Genomic DNA, 19,642 nt, shown 5'->3' with positions numbered 1-19,642 from the left:
CTGTAAATAAGACGGCTACTCCTGCTTGCTTTCAGTCTCCTGTTCCATAGAGTATCATTTTCCATCCTTTCATCTCAGTCTATGAACTTCCTTTTAGATGAGGTATATCTCCTGTAAGCAATATATGGTTGCATTTTTTTTAATCTATCTGCTACTTTGTGTCTTTGGGGGAGTTAATAACACTGACATTAAGAGTTATTATTGCCCTTTATCCCTTCCTAATGAAAAAGAAGAAATTAGAATGTGTTATATACAGGTACCTACTCCACACAAGAAAGGTACTATATATACTATAAACATGTAAAAAAAAAAAAAGGAAAGGGGATCAAGAGATTGGTAGATGGAGGAGGGAGAGAAGAGAAAGGGGATAATAATGGAATTAAGATTGAGAGAAATAAAATGAGCCAAAACATGAACACCCAAGGTGAGGCGTTTATTAAGGGACAGAGCTGCTGCTGGGCTGTCTCGAACAATGGCAAGAGCAGCAACCAGGGCCTGGGTAAGTGAGGTTTATAAGGGCTCCAGGAGTGTGGTGGAGGCAGATGATTGGCTACAAGTGGGGGTGAGGTGGGAAAAAGCAGGTCTTTGTTCTCTCTGGAGTGACTCGTTCCCTGTAGGCAGGGGCCATTTTAGGATGTGGGGTTGTCGGGGCCATTTTATTTAGCAGAGAACTCTATCAAAGATATGTTATGTACATGTACCAACTTCCCACAAAGAATGTAAACATTATGTACTACAGACATGAAACCTGCTGAGAAATTCATTGTTTTTCTGTTAGGTTTGCTTTTATAGTTTACTTGTTGCTTTTCTTTAACAGATTTAGTAGTCAAACTTTTGTTGAATTTCTAGAATTTTTATTATGATTTGGCATGGAGTGGTTCTTTTCTGGTTGTAGCTATTCAGGGTACTATAGGACTCTTGTACTAGAATATTAAATGTCTTACCTAGATTTGGAAATTTTTCTGCTATGATTTTGGTGAAAAAAAAATTTCAGACCTTTTGAATCATCTAATTTTTGCCTTACTCCTAGAATTCTGACTTTTTTCTGAGTTATATAGCATCTCTTGAATCCAGCATCTGTGGTGTCTTATTGTAAAGCAGAATTTAAGAGGAAAACAAGTTTTTTCCTTCCTCCCTAGCCTTGAGCAATTCCTCTTCAGACTTCCCTTCTCTGTAACCTATGACCTCTGTTCTGTTACAGATAAGATTAAAAACAATGTTCCTGAAAAGAGTCCTATGACATCCTGCTCTCACAGGACTCTGTTTTCTTTAAAGGCTAAATTATAAACCTGCCACTGAGTGTCTGCTTCATGCCAACTTCTTGGACCAAATGTATAAAAATGAGCTTTTCCTAAGATTTTATGAACAAAACCTCAGTTGCTCGTGAACTAGCACAATCAACAAGTGGGATCTCTTCTTATTAAAAAGCTTCTGCACAGCAAGAGAAACCATCAGCAGTGTGAAGAGACAACCCACAATGTGGGAAAAAAATCTTCACCTGCTCTTCCTCAGACAAAGGTCTACTATCTTGAATCTATAAAGAACTTAAAAAGATCAGACCTCCCAAATTTAAAGACCCAAACCGAAAATGGGCATCTGAAATGAACAGACATTTCTCAGAACAAGAAGTAGAAATAGCAAATAAATACATGAAGAAATATTCCACATTACTGGTCATTTGAGAGATGTAAACGAAAACAACACTGAGATTCCACCTCACTCCAGAAAGAATGGCTACTATCATGAAATCAACCAATAACAAACGCTGGCAGAGCTGTGGGGAAAGAGGAACCCTGCTCCACTGCTGGTGGGAGTGTAGACTGGTGCAACCACTGTGGAAATCAGTATGGAGATACCTCAAAGAACTAGGACTGGAAGTCCCATTTGACCCCGCTATTCCCCTGCTGGGGATCTTCCCCCAAAGAATTAAAAGAATCATACCACAGTGATATATGTGCACCCATGTTCATAGCAGCACAGCTTGTGATTGCTAAAACTTGGAAACAGCCCAAATGCCCATCAACTGGAGACTGGATAAAGAAAATGTGGTTTTTTAATAAAATGGAGTACTACTCAGCCATAAAAAATGAGAAATTAGAGACATTTATAGTTAAGTGGATGCATGCACATTGAGGCGATACTCTTAAGTGAAATAAATAGGACACACATGTATAAATACCGAATAGTTTCTCTGGTGTGAGAAACTGAAAGTGTATATAAGGACTAAATGTGTAATAGGTAATGTGAAATAGGAAGAAAAGGGGCAAAGGGGAAGGAAGTGGGAGGGCTAGGGAAAAGGATAGAAGGGAATGGGATTAGTATGAGAAAATGGAAAAATAGGAACAAAATCTTTGTAAATAGGGAGAAATGGAGGGGTTGAAGGGAGGGCTGGACAAGGGTGAAAAATAAGAACCAAGAGAGACTATGTAAAGGTGCAAATTTTCAATGATGAATGTCATTATATTGTATACCTAAAATGTACCAATGATTAGAATGAATAATGGATAATGCAAAATAGGAAGAAAAGGTGCAAAGGGGTAGGGGTAGTGGGAGGGGCAGGGGAAAGGAAAGAAGGGAAAGAAAAAATGATGAGAAATGGGAAAAATGGAAATAAAGTCTTTGTAAATAGGGAAGGGTGGAGGGGGTGAAGGGAGGGCTAGGAATGGGGAAAAAATAAGAACCAAGATGCCTTATGTAAAGGTACAATTCCCAATGAGAAATGTAATTGTGTTGTATACCTAAAATGTACCAGTAAAAGAATTTTTAAAAAAATTTTTTTAAAAATGAGCTTTTCATTTGTTCAGGGCTTAGGTTTTGGACATGAATCCACTAAATCAGTGTGTATCTAAACCAGAATAAATCCTCTTGTTTCACCTATGGTTTCTCTTGAATTCTGCAACATTGCCTTGTGACCACAAAGGAGACTAGATTTTGTTCAGTTCAATCCAAGTCAGAATACTTAGAATCCCCCAGGAGGTGATCAAGCTCCCCTTCTGTCCTTATGTGATGGGTCCTACCTTGGGGCCCCCATAACCTTACCATGATCCTATAGTGTGCTGTTCCAAAATCATTCTTTAGCCCCTCAGGTTCCATTGCACTGACAGGAGAGGACACTGGACTGTGGGAGATCCAATTTCCTATCCAAGTTTAAGTTTCACCCAGTGGAGGCAGGGATTTGGAGTTTCCCTCAGCTTGGGGCCCTTGTGCCTGCAGGCAAAGGAGACAGCAAGCCTGTCATTTCCATTCTCCTTTGTGGTCACAAGGCAGTGTTGCAGAAAAAAGGCTATACAGGGAACTACGGAGTAAAACTAATGCCCCAGAGATTGAGAACTCTTTGTGAGATCAATTAGCCCTCCTTTGATGTTGGATGGCTGGCTGAGGGAATACTAGACTAGACGGGGACAATTGGGCATGTATATAGGATGGCTACTGGGGATGGGGGATACCCAGGACACCTAGACCAGGTTCCCTACATTGACTCATGGTTAAATACAGTCAAGACTTGACTCACATGGTTACAGCCCTATCTGGAGGCATATTGCAAAAACTCTTATGGCCCAACCTGAGCATAAAAAAAAAAAAGGACAGAAAAAATCAGCCACAGGAGCAAAGGAAAGCCAGCAAAAAAAAAAAAAAAGAAGAAAAACCACTTCTACAAGAGCCACCTGAGGAGGCAGAGACCCCCTCCTTATGCTCCAATCTACTGCCCCTTTCTGAGGCCAGCTCACAAGGGAACAGGATTCACTGACAGTGAGCCCCAAACCACTCCATATCAGAAGGAAAAGTCAGGGTCCTTGCCCTGGGAGGAAAATGCAGGGGGCTGAAATGATTAAACAAGCTGCTTCCAATTGGGCTGCATAAGGGCTTTACAAATGCCTCTTCAAGAAAATATGGGCCCCTTTACTATGATATGGATAGCCAAAACCAAGGGGGACAGCAGAGCTTTGTCTTCCAGCCTTCTTGACCACTGACCTCACACCAACTGGAAAAACCATTTTCCTCTTATACAGAGAAGCCCCAGCCCCTTATAGATTTGCTTCAATATATCTTCCAAACACATAATCCAACGTGGCTAGATAGTAAAAAGCTTCTCTTGATGCTGTACAACACTGAAGAATGCCAGAGAGTGACTCAACCAGCCCTCCTCTGGTTAGGAAACAATGCCACAGAGGGTGGGATAAATGTTCAAATGTATTCTCAGGGCCAGTTCACAGAAGCAGACCAAAATTGGGACCTGAACAATAAAGTTCAGCTACAATACTTCCTGAGGTATGGAGAGGCTCTCTTTTATTATTATTATTATTATTACTTAAATTCATTTATTGGTAAATTTTAGGTATACAAAACATTTATATTTCTCATTGGGAACTTGCACCTTTACACGATGCATCTTGGTTCTTATTTTTGCCCCATTCCTAGCCCTCCCTTCACCCCCTCCACCCTTCCCTATTTACAAAGACTTTGTTTCCATTTTTTCCATTTCTCATCATTTTTCCTTTCCCTTCTTTCCTTTCCCTGCCCTTCCTACTACCTCTACGCCTTTGGACCTCTTCTTCCTATTTTGCATTATCGATTATTCATTCTAATCATTGGTACATTTTAGGTATACAATATAATGACATTCATCATTGGAAATTTGCACCTTTACATAATTTCTCCTGGTTCTTCTTTTTCACCCTTGACCAGGCCTCCCTTCAACCCCTCCATGCCTCCCTATTTACAAAGATTTTGTTTCCATTTTTCCATTTTCTTGTATTAATTTCATTTCCTTCTTTCCTTTCCCCTAGCCCTCCTACTTCCTTCCCCTTTGCCCCTTTTCTTCCTATTTCACATTACCTATTACACATTTAGTCCTTATATACACTTTCAGTTTCTCACACCAGAGAAACTATTTGGTATTTACACATGTGTGTCCTATTTATTTCACTTAAGAGTATCGCCTCAATGTGCATGCATCCACTTAGCTATAAATGTCTCTAATTTCTCTTTTTTATGGCTGAGTAGTACTCCATTTTATTAAAAAACCACATTTTCTTTATCCAGTCTCCAGTTGATGGGCATTTGGGCTGTTTCCAAGTTTTAGCAATCACAAGCTGTGCTGCTATGAACATGGGTGCACATATATCACTGTGCCATGATTCTTTTAATTCTTTGGGGAAGATTCCCAGCAGTGGAATAGCGGGGTCAAATGGGACTTCCAGTCCTAGTTCTTTGAGGCATCTCCATACTGATTTCCACAGTGGTTGCACCAGTCTACACTCCCACCAGCAGTGGAACAGGGTTCCTCTTTCCCCACAGCCCCACCAGCATTTGTTATTGGTTGATTTCATGATAGTAGCCATTCTTTCTGGAGTGAGGTGGAATCTCAGCATTGTTTTCATTTACATCTCTCGAATGACCAGTGATGTTGAACATTTTTTCATGTATTTATATAAGAAAATGGAAAAATAGGAACAAAATCTTTGTAAATAAGGAGGAATGGAGGGGTTGAAGGGAGAGCTTGGCAAGGGTGAAAAATAAGAACCAAGAGAGATTATGTAAAGGTGCAAATTTCCAATGATGAATGTCATTATATTGTATACCTAAAATGTACCAATTATTACAATGAATAATCGATAATGCAAAATAGGAAGAAAAGGTCCAAAGATGTAGGGGCAGTGGGAGGGGCAGGGGAAAGGAAAGAAGGGAAAGGAAAAATGATGAGAAATGGAAATAAAGTCTTTGTAAATAGGGAAGGGTGGAGGAGGTGAAGGGAGGGCTAGGAATTGGGAAAAAATAAGAACCAAGATGCATTATGTAAAGGTACAATTCACAATGAGAAATGTAATTGTGTTGTATACCTACAATGTACCAATAAAAGAATTTAACAAAAAAAAAAGAATAAAGTTTCTCTTTTAAGAATGGAAATTAAAGAATTTTGTCTTTCTCAAAAATTTCAATGATGTAAATATGTTGTTTAGGCGTCTGTCAATTTTTTTTTATAAGCTACATAAAAGCTTAAGAACTTTTTTCCTTAAGCTATGCACTATGTGAAAAAGCATAATTTTATTCTATAATACTTAATAGGAAATTTAGTTATTCATATTTCAAAAATATGATAATAATAAAAATAAAATGAAAAATATAACCCATATATATTGGCCCTTCATAGTTTAAATAAGAAAAACAGGGTCTCAAAAATATAATTAGCACTAGAGGGGAACTGGAAAAAATCATGAAGTGGTGAGTGACAACAACTCAACCTCTCTGAAATTCAGAATCCAGACTCTGGAAAACAACTTAGAGAAGAATCAGAAGTAGTTTCTACAGATTCAGAAATGATCTAACCAAAAACAAAAAGAATTATTAAAAGGTACATAAAAATTGAAGAAACAATACAGTCCAGAGAAGAAAAGGGACAATCTGCACTTTCTCCATGGATTGCACAGCTGCAAGCAGCTCATCATGGCTTGTAAGACAAAGTAAAAGGGAAAGTTTATCCTTAAGGAGAAACACTGCAGCAGAACAGATTGCAGACAATAAGTGTGATTCACAAGGAGAGCATAGGCCTCTGTTCTCAGTGTGTCCTTTTTTTTTTAATAAATTGTATTTTATTTTATCCCGTTCCCCCCACCCCAAGCCCTTCTACAGGCAATAGCTGTAGACAGGGTCCATCTCTCAAGAAAAATTATTTTACTATAGCCTAGCCTACTGTGATTTGATAAGTAGCTAACCAACCTGTTGGAAGGAAAAATATACAACTCTGGCCCAATATAACCATCCTGTTTCAATTAAAAGGAGAAAAAAGCCTGAGAAGCACTGGTTAAGGTCAAAAACCATAGGCACAGGCCACTGAAAGACTAAGATGTTAGGACTACACAACACTTCCTTTATCTCCACCTTATTGCCTGACCACCAAAGGCCAATTTAACATAGTTCATTTAACTTAATATGTTCAGCTTTCAACAAAAAGTTACAAGATGTCCTAAAGGAAAAAAAAACATAGTTTGAAGAAACAGAATAAACAGCAGTAAGAAAGTCAGATAATCTAAGAATATTGAAATTATAAGAGCACAAATTTAAAATAACTATGATTACTATACAAAGGTCACTTATGAGAAAAAGTAGACAACATACTAGAACAGATGACTAATACAAGCAGAGAGATGGAAACTCTTTTTTTTTCCCAGTACCAAGAATAGAATTCAGAACCTTACACTTGCCAAGCAGGCACAACACCACTGAGCTACATTCCAAGCCCTGAGAGATGGAAATTCTAACAAAGAATCAAAAGGAAATGTTAGTGGTGATGTATATTTTAATTAGCTTTATTCAATCATTCCATGTTGTTCCATGTTGTGTGCAAATATACATCTGTATGCATCATTTTATACACCACCACTATATAAAATATTTTGTCAATATTCAAGAAAAATTTTAAAATTTAAATTAAATGCTAAAGATAAAAATACTGAAACAGGAATAAATAATGGCCTTTGATGAGCTCATCAATAGACTGGATATAACTGAGAAAAAAATCTCTGAGCTTTCAAACATGTCAATATAAACATATAAAATGTAGAACAAAGAAAATATAGTACTAAAAATTGAGTATCATATTCAAGAAACATGGGACAGCTGTATAAAGTGTGATACACACATAATGGGAGTACCAGGAGAAGACATAGAAAGAAATAGAAGTAATATCTGAAGCAATAAAGAAATTGAAAATGAACTTACACTAGTCATAAATGTAAAATGTAAACTCTACACAGAGAAGAAAAAGTTTTAAAAATTATACATGATCTTCTAAGAAAGGAGATAGAGTAGAAAAAATGCTCAATTAAAATTCCAAAAGGCAGGAAAAGAGTTGGAGACAAAAATGGGGGGAAAAACAAAGGTAATAAATTTTAAAAAAAGTAATAAATGTAGTAGACATTGATCCAAATATACCAATAATCACTTTAAATTTCAATGGCATATAGAATAGCTAAAGCAATTCTAAGCAACAGAGACATGGCTGTGGCTGGGGGTATCACTATCTCCAACTTGAAACTATACTACAAATCTACTGTGATAAAATCAGCATGGTATTGGCAAAGGAACAGACCTGAGGATCAGTGGAACAGATTAGAAGATGCAGAAACAACTCCAGACATGCTCAGCCAACTCATCTTTGACAAAGGAGCCAACCACCATCATTGGAGGAAAGATAGCTTATTTAATAAATGGTGTTGGAAAAACTGGATTTCAACCTCCCAAAGATTGAAACTAGACCCATACCTATCACCATGCTCTAAACTAAGATCGAAGTGGATTAAAGATATAAATATTAAGACAGAAACACTAAACTTGCTGGAAGATAAGTTAGGTAGAACTCTTGAAGACATTGGCATAGGAAAAGACTTCATGAACAAAACCTCAGCAGCACGGGAAATAGCAGAAAGAATCAACAACTGGGATCTCATCTTATTCAAAAGCTTCTGCACTGCAAAAGAAACCACCAACAGAGCTAGCAGACAACCTACAATATGGGAAAAAATTTTTAGCAGCTGTACCTCAGACAAAGGATGACTATCTAGAATATATAAAGAATTGAAAAAAATCAGACCCCCCAAATCCAAAGAACCAATTCAAAAATGGGCATCTGAAATGAACAGACATTTCTCAGATGAAGAAGTAAAAGCAGCAAAAAAATATATGAAAAAATGTTCAACATCACTGGTCATTCGAGAGATGCAGATGAAAACAACACTGAGATTCCACCTCACCCCAGAAAGAATGGCTGCTAGCACGAAATCAACAAATAACAAATGCGGGCGGGGTTGTGGGGAGAAAGGAACCCTTCTCCATTGCTGGTGGGAGTGCAGACTGGTGCAACCACTGTGGAAGTCAGTATGGAGATGCCTCAAAGAACTAGGACTAGAGGTCCCATTTGACCCAGCTATTCCCCTGCTGGGTATCTTCCCAAAAGAATTAAAAGAATTATACCACAGTGATATATGTGAACCCATGTTCCTAACAGCACAGTTTGCAGTAGCTAAAGCCTGGATGCAGCCCAAGTGCCCATCAACTGGAAACTAGATAAAGAAAATGTGGGGTTTTTTACAAATGGAGTACTACTCAGCCATAAAGAATGAAAAACTAGAGTCATTTATAGCTAAATGGATGCATATTGAGGCCATACTCTTAAGTGAAATAAATAGGACACACATGTGTAAATACCGAATCGTTTCACTAGTGTGAGAAACTGATAGTGTAAACAAGGGTTAAAATGATTAAAATGAATAATTGATAATTTGAAATAGAAAAAAAGCCCAAAGATGAAGGAGTGAAAGGAGGGGAAGGGGAAAGGAAAAGAGGGAAAGGAAAAACTATGAGAAAAGAAAAAAAATGGAAATGAAATCTATGTAAATATGGAAGGGTGGAGTGAGTGAAAGGTGCACAGGTAATGAGGGAAAAAAAATAAGAACCGAGATATATCACGTACAGGTACAAACACCCAATGATAAATGTAAACGAATTGTATACCTAAAATGTACCAATAAAAGAACAAATAAATAAATAAATAAATTTCAATGGCATAAATACAACAATTGAAAGACAAAGATTATTAAACTGAATTAGAAAAGAAAACATAACTGCATGCTCTCTGTAAGAAACTTAGGTTATTATTACACCGTTATTATTAGGTCTCATAACTTTGATTTCTTTTTTTAAGATTTACTGAGAAGGGCTGTACGGTTCTGTCCCGCCCCGAACCCCTAGTCCCCCCTGAGAAGCAGACGTACCTTTTGGAACTTAATTTCCAGATTCGGTTTGTTGTGCGTGTAACAGTCACAAGGCCCCCACTTTCTGGTCTCTGTGGTTATGCAGCTGTCATCACTCAGCACCGTCTGAGGTTCTTGTAAAGAATCCTCTTATGTGGAGTCACGTTGTGTGTCTGTCAAGGCAGGACACGTGTCATTTTCCTAGGAAACGGAAATGTCATGGAGTGTGCTACACACAGCGTTTGATCAGGATTAGCTTGAGGAGGAGGATGGGACGGAAGACAGCAGCCGAGTGGAGCCTGTGGGCCATGCAGACACCGGCTTCGAGAGTGTAACCAACTTTTCTCTGGATGATATGGTAAAGCTCGTACAAGTCTCCAACGATGGAGGGCCTCTGGGCATCCATGTAGCGCCTTTTAGTGCTCGAGGCGGCAGAACCCTGGGGTTATTAGTAAAACGCATGGAGAAAGGTAGTAAAGCTGAACAAGAAAACCTTTTTCACGAGAATGACTGCATTGTAAGGATTAATGATGGCGACCTTCGGAATAGAAGATTTGAGCAAGCACAGCATATGTTCCGCCAGGCCATGCGCACGCCCATCATTTGGTTCCACGTGGTGCCCGCGGCCAACAAGGAGCAGTACGAACAGCTGTCCCAGAATGAGAGGAGCAGCTACTACTCCAGCCGCTTCAGCCCCGACAGCCAGTTCCTGGACAGCAGGGCCACGGGCAGCGCCGGGCGGGTCCGGGTGCCCAGAGCGAGCCTGGCTTCCGAGCAGACAGACGCTCCCCCAAAACTCCCTCACGACCTACACCCCTCCGCGAAGCCACCCACAGTCCCAGCCCCGCACAGTGTGCTGGGCTCGAGTGCAGGCAGTGGTTATAACACCAAGAAAGTGGGCAAGAGGCTCAGCATCCAGCTTAAGAAAGGTACAGAAGGCTTGGGATTCAGCATCACTTCCCGAGATGTGACAATTGGTGGCTCAGCCCCAATTTACGTGAAGAACATCCTCCGTCGAGGGGCAGCCATCCAGGACGGGCGGCTGAAGGCCGGAGACAGACTAATAGAGGTGAACGGAGTAGACTTAGCAGGCAAATCCCAAAAGGAAGTGGTCTCCCTGTTGAGAAGCACCAAGATGGAGGGCACTGTGAGCCTGCTGGTCTTTGGCCAGGAAGATGCCTTTCACCCAAGGGAGCTGGTGTGTAAATTCAGAGCATGTGAAAGATTTCTGATGCACGTGAACCAGGCATCTGGGTTAGCTCCATGCTGCATGTTTATGGAGTAGTTTTCAAGGAGTTTCCATATTTTACATTTCTTTCATCCCTAATTCAGTGCAAGCATTTTTTTTTTCTGCTGCTTTCTACTTTAGCCATGGATACCCACAGTCGCGAGCATGGCAGTGTTTAAACACCAGACGGTAGGGATGGTTCCTAGGATGTCAAATGCTTGTCGCTGTGCACTCTCAGAAGAGCTCACTGCATGCAAGACGTCAGCTGCTTCGTGACCCCCACTCCCCAGGCTTCACCGAAGCCATGCCATCTTTTCCTCTCATCCGACACAGTTCCTGTCTCCTTAGCAGGTGTGGCTAAGCCAACTAAAGATGTTTGCTTACTGTTACACGAAGAGGAGAGCCTTTCAGAAATTCCTTACTGCTGAAAACAGACTTAGGTGGCAAGAAGCCCATGCTGTTAGTCCCCAGGATAGGTAATATTGTTTGGAATGACATAAACAAAATGAAAGATCATTTGTTTGTGTCTTATCTACTTTACTTTCTATACTTACATCAGTAAGCCTGTTAGGAGCATTTGTAGGACATCAGTGTGAATGAAACATGTATATTAAATTTATGTAGTTCTGAATATTTTACAGCAGTAAGTGGTACTTCCATTTATTTATAAAAATGACATAATTTGAAGAACCTTTATCTTTTGATATGGTTAGAAAATAGAGTTGCTTCAAATAAAAATGGTACCTTAATATCTCAAGACAGGTTCTACTTGAGTCATGTTAGAACATTTGATGTCTCTTTATCTAGACAGCAATTAATCTGTACCTTAGGGGTACAGTTCCCAAGTTAGTCACATAAACCTAATTCTCTTAGGTGGTATCTTCAATTATGGATATGTCATATTGGTAAAATTTTTCTTTTGTTCTAAATAAAACATTTTATCTATAAAAAAAAATTTACTGAGAAAATTGTATAAAACATATCAGATGATAATTTGATACATCTAATCATTGTGAAAGGATCACCAAAGTTAAGTTAATTAAAACAGTCATCATTTCATGTAGTCACCTTTTCATTGTGGTTAAGAACACTTAAGATGGGCCAGGGATTTAGCTCAGTGGTTTCACCGCCTGCTGCGCAAACGTAAGGACCTGAGTTCGATCCCCGATACCAAAAAAAAAAAAAACCACTTAAGATATAATTGCTCTGCAAATTTCAAGTGTACTGTACAATATTTTTAATTATAGTCATCATGGTGTATATTAGATATTTGGAAATGATTAATCTTATAAGTGAATGTTTGTGCCCTTTGACCAATATCTCTCCATTTCCCTTACTCTGTAGGCCCAGAAAACTACCATTTTACTCTCTGTTTATATGAGTTTCACTTTTTTGGGTTCTACATATGAGATCAGACAGTATTTGTCTTTGTATGCTTGGCATATTTTACTTAGCATAATGTCCTCTAGGTCTATGGATGTTGTTGCAAATTGTAGGATTTTCTTCTTTTAAGCTGTACCTGAATAATATTCAGATAGAGACAGACAGACAGAGAGAGAGAGAGAGACACTCATCCATTGCTGGATACTAAAGTATTTATGTTATTTCCATATCTTTGCATTAGTGAGTGAACATGGGGGTGCAGATATCTCTTCAACACACTGGCTTTCATTTCTTTGGAAATATAAACAGAAGTGAGATTTCTTGACCATACCTAATTTTAATATTACTGAGGAGTCCCTATAATATTTTCCATAAAGGCTATACCAATTTACATTCCCCTGTAATGCAGGGTTGCTTTCCTCCCACACATTTACTGACACTTACTTCCTGTCTTTTTAATAACAGCCATCCTAACAGGCATGAAGTAATATTTTAATGTGATTTTAAATTGCATTTTGCTCATGATTAATGATGTTGAGCAGATTTTCATGTATTTGTTCCATTTGCATGCCTTCTTTCAAAAAATATCTATTCAGATCTTTGTGCATTTAAAAAACTTGGTTATTTGTGGGGTCTTCCTCATTGAGTTGTGTGAGTGCTTTATATACTTGTGGTACAAGATTTTATTAAGTATATGGTTTGCATGGCCAGTGACTTAGCTCAATGGCAACATGCCTGCCTCACAAGTGCAAGGTCCTGAGTTCAATCCCCGGTACTGAGAAAAAAAAAAGTACATTGTTTGACAATATTTTCAAGTATACCATAGGATACATTTTCATTTTGTTGTTAAAGATCCAAACTACACAAAGCAATATATAAATTTAATTCAATCCCTAGCAAAATCCCAAAGGCATTCTTCACAAAAAAAAGAAAAATCCTAAAATATATTTCAAACACAAAAGACACTAAATAGCTAAGTCAGTGTTAAGAAAAATAAAGCAGGAAGTATCACATCTCCTGATATCAAATGAAATTTAAAAATCACAGTAGAGCTTAGCCAGGCGGACAGAGAGAGAGGTCCATAGCAGCCTGGAACCCGACTCCATCCAACCCTCACCACACCCACCGGCAACCAGCCAGATGGGGAAGACCCCTCGCTATGCCCACAGTGACCAGCTTAGCCACGAGGGCACCTGCAACATGGCCCCCCCACACCTCTGGCCTCCTGGCTGTGCTGCTACCTGAGATTCCGCACTACAAAGGCACAGGGGGTCATCAAGGCCATTGTCCTGAGCTCCAGGAGATAGAGCAGAAGTGAGCAACAGAAAGAGGCCCTCTGTCAGGCTCCTTCATGAAAACAAGCCCACTGGAAAAGAGAAGAGAATCTCTGCAGTAAAGGTACTGCAGACCACTGTACTTGGTAAATTGGAGGGATCATCACCTCTCATCAGAACCTGGACTATCTTCAGGGGAAGGGCAGCTGAAACCTGCAGTAGAACCTTGCAGAGTGCAACCCTGCAGGAGGATAAGGAGCTCAACTTGGGACTGGAAGCCAGATATCTGCCTGAATCCCATGGGTCTGCGACTGGCTTGCTGAGACTGACTTGTATCTGCACACTGTGGCCCACGTTGTCCATTGTGACAGCAGAGACATACCCTGAAGGAGGCCCTTCATTTTTCTTTTTTATTTATTTTCAAACTTACTATTATTTTTTTGCTCTTACTTTTCATTTTTATTTTTTTTCTTCCGCTCTTTTACAATATGTATTTTTTTCTTTCTTTTCTCTTTTCTTTCATTCTCTCTCACGGTCACTCTCTTGCTGTCCCACATTGTTGTTCATCTCCCTCTTTTTTCCTGTTCTGGCCCTAATTCAGATTTCATCTTTATTTTTCTTTTCTTCTCTTTTTACTTCTCTCACCTGTGTCCTCTGGCCTCACTGAAAACCTTCCCCTATCCTTCTACCTATCTATCCCTCCCTCCCCAACTCCTTCTAACTCTCCATCCCAAAGGTGAAAGTTGCTATATTGAAGAGTTTACTCACAATAAATATATGTTGGATTAATCCACGATTTTGATTTAATTCACACAGTTAAAGGAGATAGATTAATAACTACCACAAATTGTCATTTTCTAAGATGTACTTCATGCTACGGTGTTGCTAATTGTAACATTTGGGTTAAGGTGTTGTCATTGATGAAAATGAGACAGCCTCAGAGTCATTAGAAACTCAAAACCTAAAGACCAGCTATATCTGGAAGAAACCTCTGAGAAGCAATCATTCCATAAGGACTCTAAATACAAAAAACAAAGATACATAGAAGTACACAAGAAGTAATTTCAATGTATCAACCCAGGAATTAAGCCAAGGACAGTACCAAAAACAAAAATGAGAAGACATTTAAGCAAGGCACAAGCTCAGACTTCTACACTGCCAAAGGTAAATTCTGGGGGAAACGAGGTGGAAAAGTCTGACAAAAAACCACCTGGACATCCTGAACTGATAGCACAGGAAGTAACAAAACAAATGAATGAGGCCCTAGAAAAATTCAAAGCAGAAATAACTCCCCAAATAACTACAGAGATGGAGAGCAGAGTGAAAGACATGATTAGAGGCTCTAGAAATAGAAACATAAAAAAAAATAGATGAGCTCAGAAACATGTTGGAATTCATGAATGCCCAGTATAAGAAAGAAATGGAAACCATGATCACCCAACATAAGAAAGAAATGGAATCCATGAAACAGATTCAAACAGATATCCAGGAGATAAAAAAACTCCATTGAAAGCATACACAGCAGAATAAGGGAAGGTGAAGAAAAAACATCAGATATAGAAGACAGGATTGCAGTTAGTGACCATGAAAACAGAGATTTCTTCAAAATAGTAAGGGAACACAAGAAATCAATTCTGCAGCTGCTAGATGATGCAAACAATAATAGCATAAGTCTGATAGGAGGCCACAAAAAAGCAGGAGAAAGTACAATTGACTTAAAAAAAATATTCACAGAAGTAATAGTAGAAAACTTTCCAGACAGAGGTAGAGAATTAGACATACAGATAAGTGAGGCATACAGAACTCCAACTAGCCAAGAGCAAAATAATCTACACCTAGACAAATAATAGTCAAGATCCCAGAAACCCAACAGAAGAAAAAAATCCTACAAGGAGTTAGAGAAAAGAAAGAAATCACCTACAAAGGAAAGCCATCAAATCACAGCAGACTTCTCAACACAAACCCTCAAGTCAAGGAGAGCCTGGAGTGAAGTATTTCAAGCCCTAAAAGAAAATAACTTCCAACTTAGAATGTTGTATCCTGCAAAACTATCTTTCAAAATCAATGGAGAAATTAAAAACTTGCATGAAAAAGAACATTGAAAAATTTCATGAACATCAAACCAACACTCAAAAAAATTCTAAACAATATCCTAGAAAAAGACAATTAAGGTCACAATTCCATGAGGCCCACCAGAGGGAAGCCACCAGGCAAGGCAAGAAACAAAAGGGAAAGGGGAAAAATAAAAAATACAAGAACCAGCAACAGTAAAACATCATGATAAGGATGAGTCAATATCTATCAATTATAGCCATCAATGTTAATGGCCTCAATTCACCAATCAAAAGAAATAGACTGGCAGAATGGATTAAGAAGCAAAATCCAACAATATGCTGTATGTAAGAAACACACTTAACTCAAAAAGAAATTCATAGACTGAAAGTAAAAGGATGGAAAACAGTTCTGCATGCCACAGGAACCCAGAAAAAAGCAGGCATAGTAATCTTATTTGCAGGCAAAGTAGATTTCACACAAAAACTAATCAAGAGAGACAAAGACGGTCACTACATCCTTGTGAAAGGAACATTCCAAGAGGAAGAGATGACAATCATAAATATATATTCACCAAATACGAATGCCCCCAACTATACAACACAAATATTAATGGACATAAAAAACCAAATAAGCACTAATACAATTATAGTGGAGGAACTCAATACCCCTGTATCACAAACAGACAGATCATCTAGACAAGAAATTAACAACGAAATTCAAGAACTGAACCAAGCTATTGAACCAATGGAATTAATAGATATTTACAGAGTGTTCCACCCACAAAATCAGAATACACATTCTTTTCAGGTGCACACGGGTCATTCTCCAAAATAGACCACATGCTAGCTCATAGTACATGTCTAAGTAAATGAAAAAGAATTGAAGTTACCCCTGGTATATTATCAGACAACAGTGCAATGAAATTGGAGGTCAATAACATAAGAAACCACAAAATCCCCCAAAACACATGGAAATTGAATAACACCCTCCTGAACAACCAATGGGTCACAGAGGAAATTAGAGAAATAAGACACTTTCTACAAATAAATGATAATGCCAGTACAACATACAGGAATCTATGGAACACAATGAAAGCAGTTCTACGAGGGAAATGCATAGCAGTGAATGCCCATATTAGAAAAACAGAGAGAACTCAAATACACAACCTAATGCAGAACCTCAAGTTCCTAGAAAAAGAAGAGCAAACCAAACCCAAACTTCATACAAGAGAGGAAATTATATAGATCAGAGCAGAAATCAATGCAATGAAGACTAAGAGAACGATACAAAAAAATCAATGAATCAAAGAGCTGATTTTTCTAAAGAATAAATGAAATCGAAAAACCTTTAGGCAACCTTATAAAAAAATGAAAGAAAAGGCTCAAATCCATGCAATTAAGTATGAAAAAGGTGAAGTCACAACAGATCCAGCAGAAATCCAGAGGATCATCAATACCTACTTCGAGAACAGGTACTCTGATAAAATGGAAAGCACAGAGGAAATGGAGAGATTCCTAGATACACACCAATTGCAAAGGTTAAATAAAGAAGATATAGAAATTCTAAACACTCCAATTACAATGAGTGAAATTGAAAATGGAATAAAAAATTTTCCAATACAGAAAAGCCCAGGTCCTGATGGTTTCACTGCTGAATTCCACAAGACATTTAAAGAAGAACTATCACAATTACTCTTTAAAATCATCAAGGAAATTAAAAGGGAAGCAATACTTCCAAATTCATTCCTGGAAGCAACTGTTACTTTGATTCCAAACCCAGGGAAAGACCCAACCCAAAAAGAGACCTACAGGCCAAGCTCCCTAATGAACATAGATGCAAACATCCTCAACAAGATACTGGCAAACAGAATACAGAGGGTCATCAAGAAGATCATACACCCTGACCAAGTCGATTTATCCCACGGATGAAAGGGTGCTTCAACATATGTAAATCAATAAATGTAATACACTATATTAACAGAGTCAAGGACAAAAACTATATGATCATCTCAATAGATGCAGAAAAAGCATGCAACAAAGTCCAACACCCATTCAAGATAAAAATCCTACAGAAAATAGGAATAGAAGTTCTTTCTCTCAACCTGATTAAGGCTATCTGTGAAAAACCAACAGCCAACATCATACTAAATGGTCAAAAACTGAAAAATTTCATGCTAAAATCAGGAACAAGACAAGGATGCCCACTATCACCACTCCTGTTCAATATAGTTCTGGAAATATTAGCCACAGCAATTAGAAAAGAGAAAGAAATAAAAAGAATAAAGAGGAAAGGAAGAAGTTAAGCTGTCATTATTTGCTGATGATATGTTAACTTTACATGGAAGACCAAAAAAACTCCATCAAAAGACTTCTAGACTTAATTGACAGATTCAGTAGAGTAGCTGGATACAAGGTCAACACTCAGAAAAGAATAGCCTTCTTGTACACAAATAACAGACTCACAGAGAGAAAAATTAGGGAAACAATTCATTTTACAATAGCATCCAAAAAAATAAAATATCTAGGAATCAATCTAACAAAGGAAGCAAATGACCTCTACACTGAAAACTTCAGCAGTCTGAAAAAAGAGATTGAAGAAGATATAAGAAAATGGAAAGACAACTCTTGGTCCTGGATAGGAAGAACCAGTATAGTGAAAATGGCCATACTTCCAAAACTGCTATATAGATTTAATGCAATGCCAACTGAAATTCCAACAATATATTTCACAGAACTAGAGAAAACAATCCAAAAATTCATTTGGAACCAGAAGAGCCCTAGAAAAGCAAAAGCAATCTCAGGCAACAGAGACATGGCTGGGGGTATCACAATCCCCAACTTGAAACTATACTACAAAGCTACTATGATAAAAACAGCATAGTACTGGCCAAGAAATATTCCTGAGGATCAGTGCAATAGATTAGAAGATGCAGAAACAACTCTAGACATACTCAGCCACCTCATCTTTGACAAAGGAGCCCACCACCCTCAATGGAGGAAAGATAGCCTATTTAATAAATGGTGTTGGAAAAACTGGATTTCAACCTGCCAAAGATTAAAACTACACCCATACCTATCAGCATGCACTAAACTAAGATCAAAGTCGATTAAAGATCTAAATATTAAAACAGAAACACTAAATCTCCTGGAAGATAAGTTAGATAGAATTCTTGAAGACATTGGCATAGGAAAAGACTTTATGAACAAAACCTCAGTAGCATGGGAACTAGCACAAACAATTAAAAACTGGGATCGCATCTTATTAAAAAGCTTCTCCACTGCCAGAGAAACCACCAACAGAGCTGAGACAATCTACAATGTGGGAAAAAAGTTTTACCAGCTGTTCCTCAGACAAAGGTCTACTATCTAGAATATATAATGAACTGAAAAATATCAGACCCCCCAAATATAAAGACCCAATTCAAAAATGGGCATCTGAAATGAATGGACATTTCTCAGACAAAGAAGTAGAAGCAGCAAATAAATATATGAAAAAATGTTCAACATCACTGGTCATTCGAGAGATGCAGATGAAAACAACACTGAGATTTCACCTCACCCAACAAAGAATGGCTGCTATCAAGAAAGCAACCAATAATAAATGTTGACAGGGGTGTGGGAAGAAAGGAACCCTTGTCCATTGTTGGTAGGAGTGCAGACTGGTTCAACCACTGTGGAAATCAGTATGGAGGTACCTCAAAGAACTAGGCCTAGAGGTCCCATTTGACCCAGCTATTCCTCTACTGGGTATCTTCCCAAAAGAATTAAAAGAATCATACCACAGTGATATATGTGCACCCTTGTTTATAGCGGCACAGTTTGCAATAGCTAAAGTTTGGAAACAGCCCAAATGCCCATCAACTGGAAACTGGATAAAGAACATGTGGGGTTCTTTTTATAAAATGGAGTACTACTCAGCCATAAAGAATGAGAAACTAGAGACATTTATAGCTA

General features: G+C 38.4%; 1 pseudogene; it reads left to right on the top strand.

Annotated features, from left to right (window-relative positions):
- The first annotated feature begins 472 nt into the window (after positions 1 to 472).
- On the top strand, positions 473 to 11,034 carry LOC101709720 (partitioning defective 3 homolog pseudogene; annotated as a pseudogene).
- Positions 11,035 to 19,642: the final 8,608 nt, after the last annotated feature.

This window comes from Heterocephalus glaber, unplaced genomic scaffold (genome assembly GCF_053883595.1).
Source record: "Heterocephalus glaber isolate CG9 unplaced genomic scaffold, H.glaber_assembly_v1.0 deba00001613, whole genome shotgun sequence".
NCBI classification, from domain to species: Eukaryota; Metazoa; Chordata; class Mammalia; order Rodentia; family Bathyergidae; genus Heterocephalus; species Heterocephalus glaber.
Note: the sequence above shows the minus strand (reverse complement) of the source record. Positions and strands in the feature narration are given on the sequence as shown.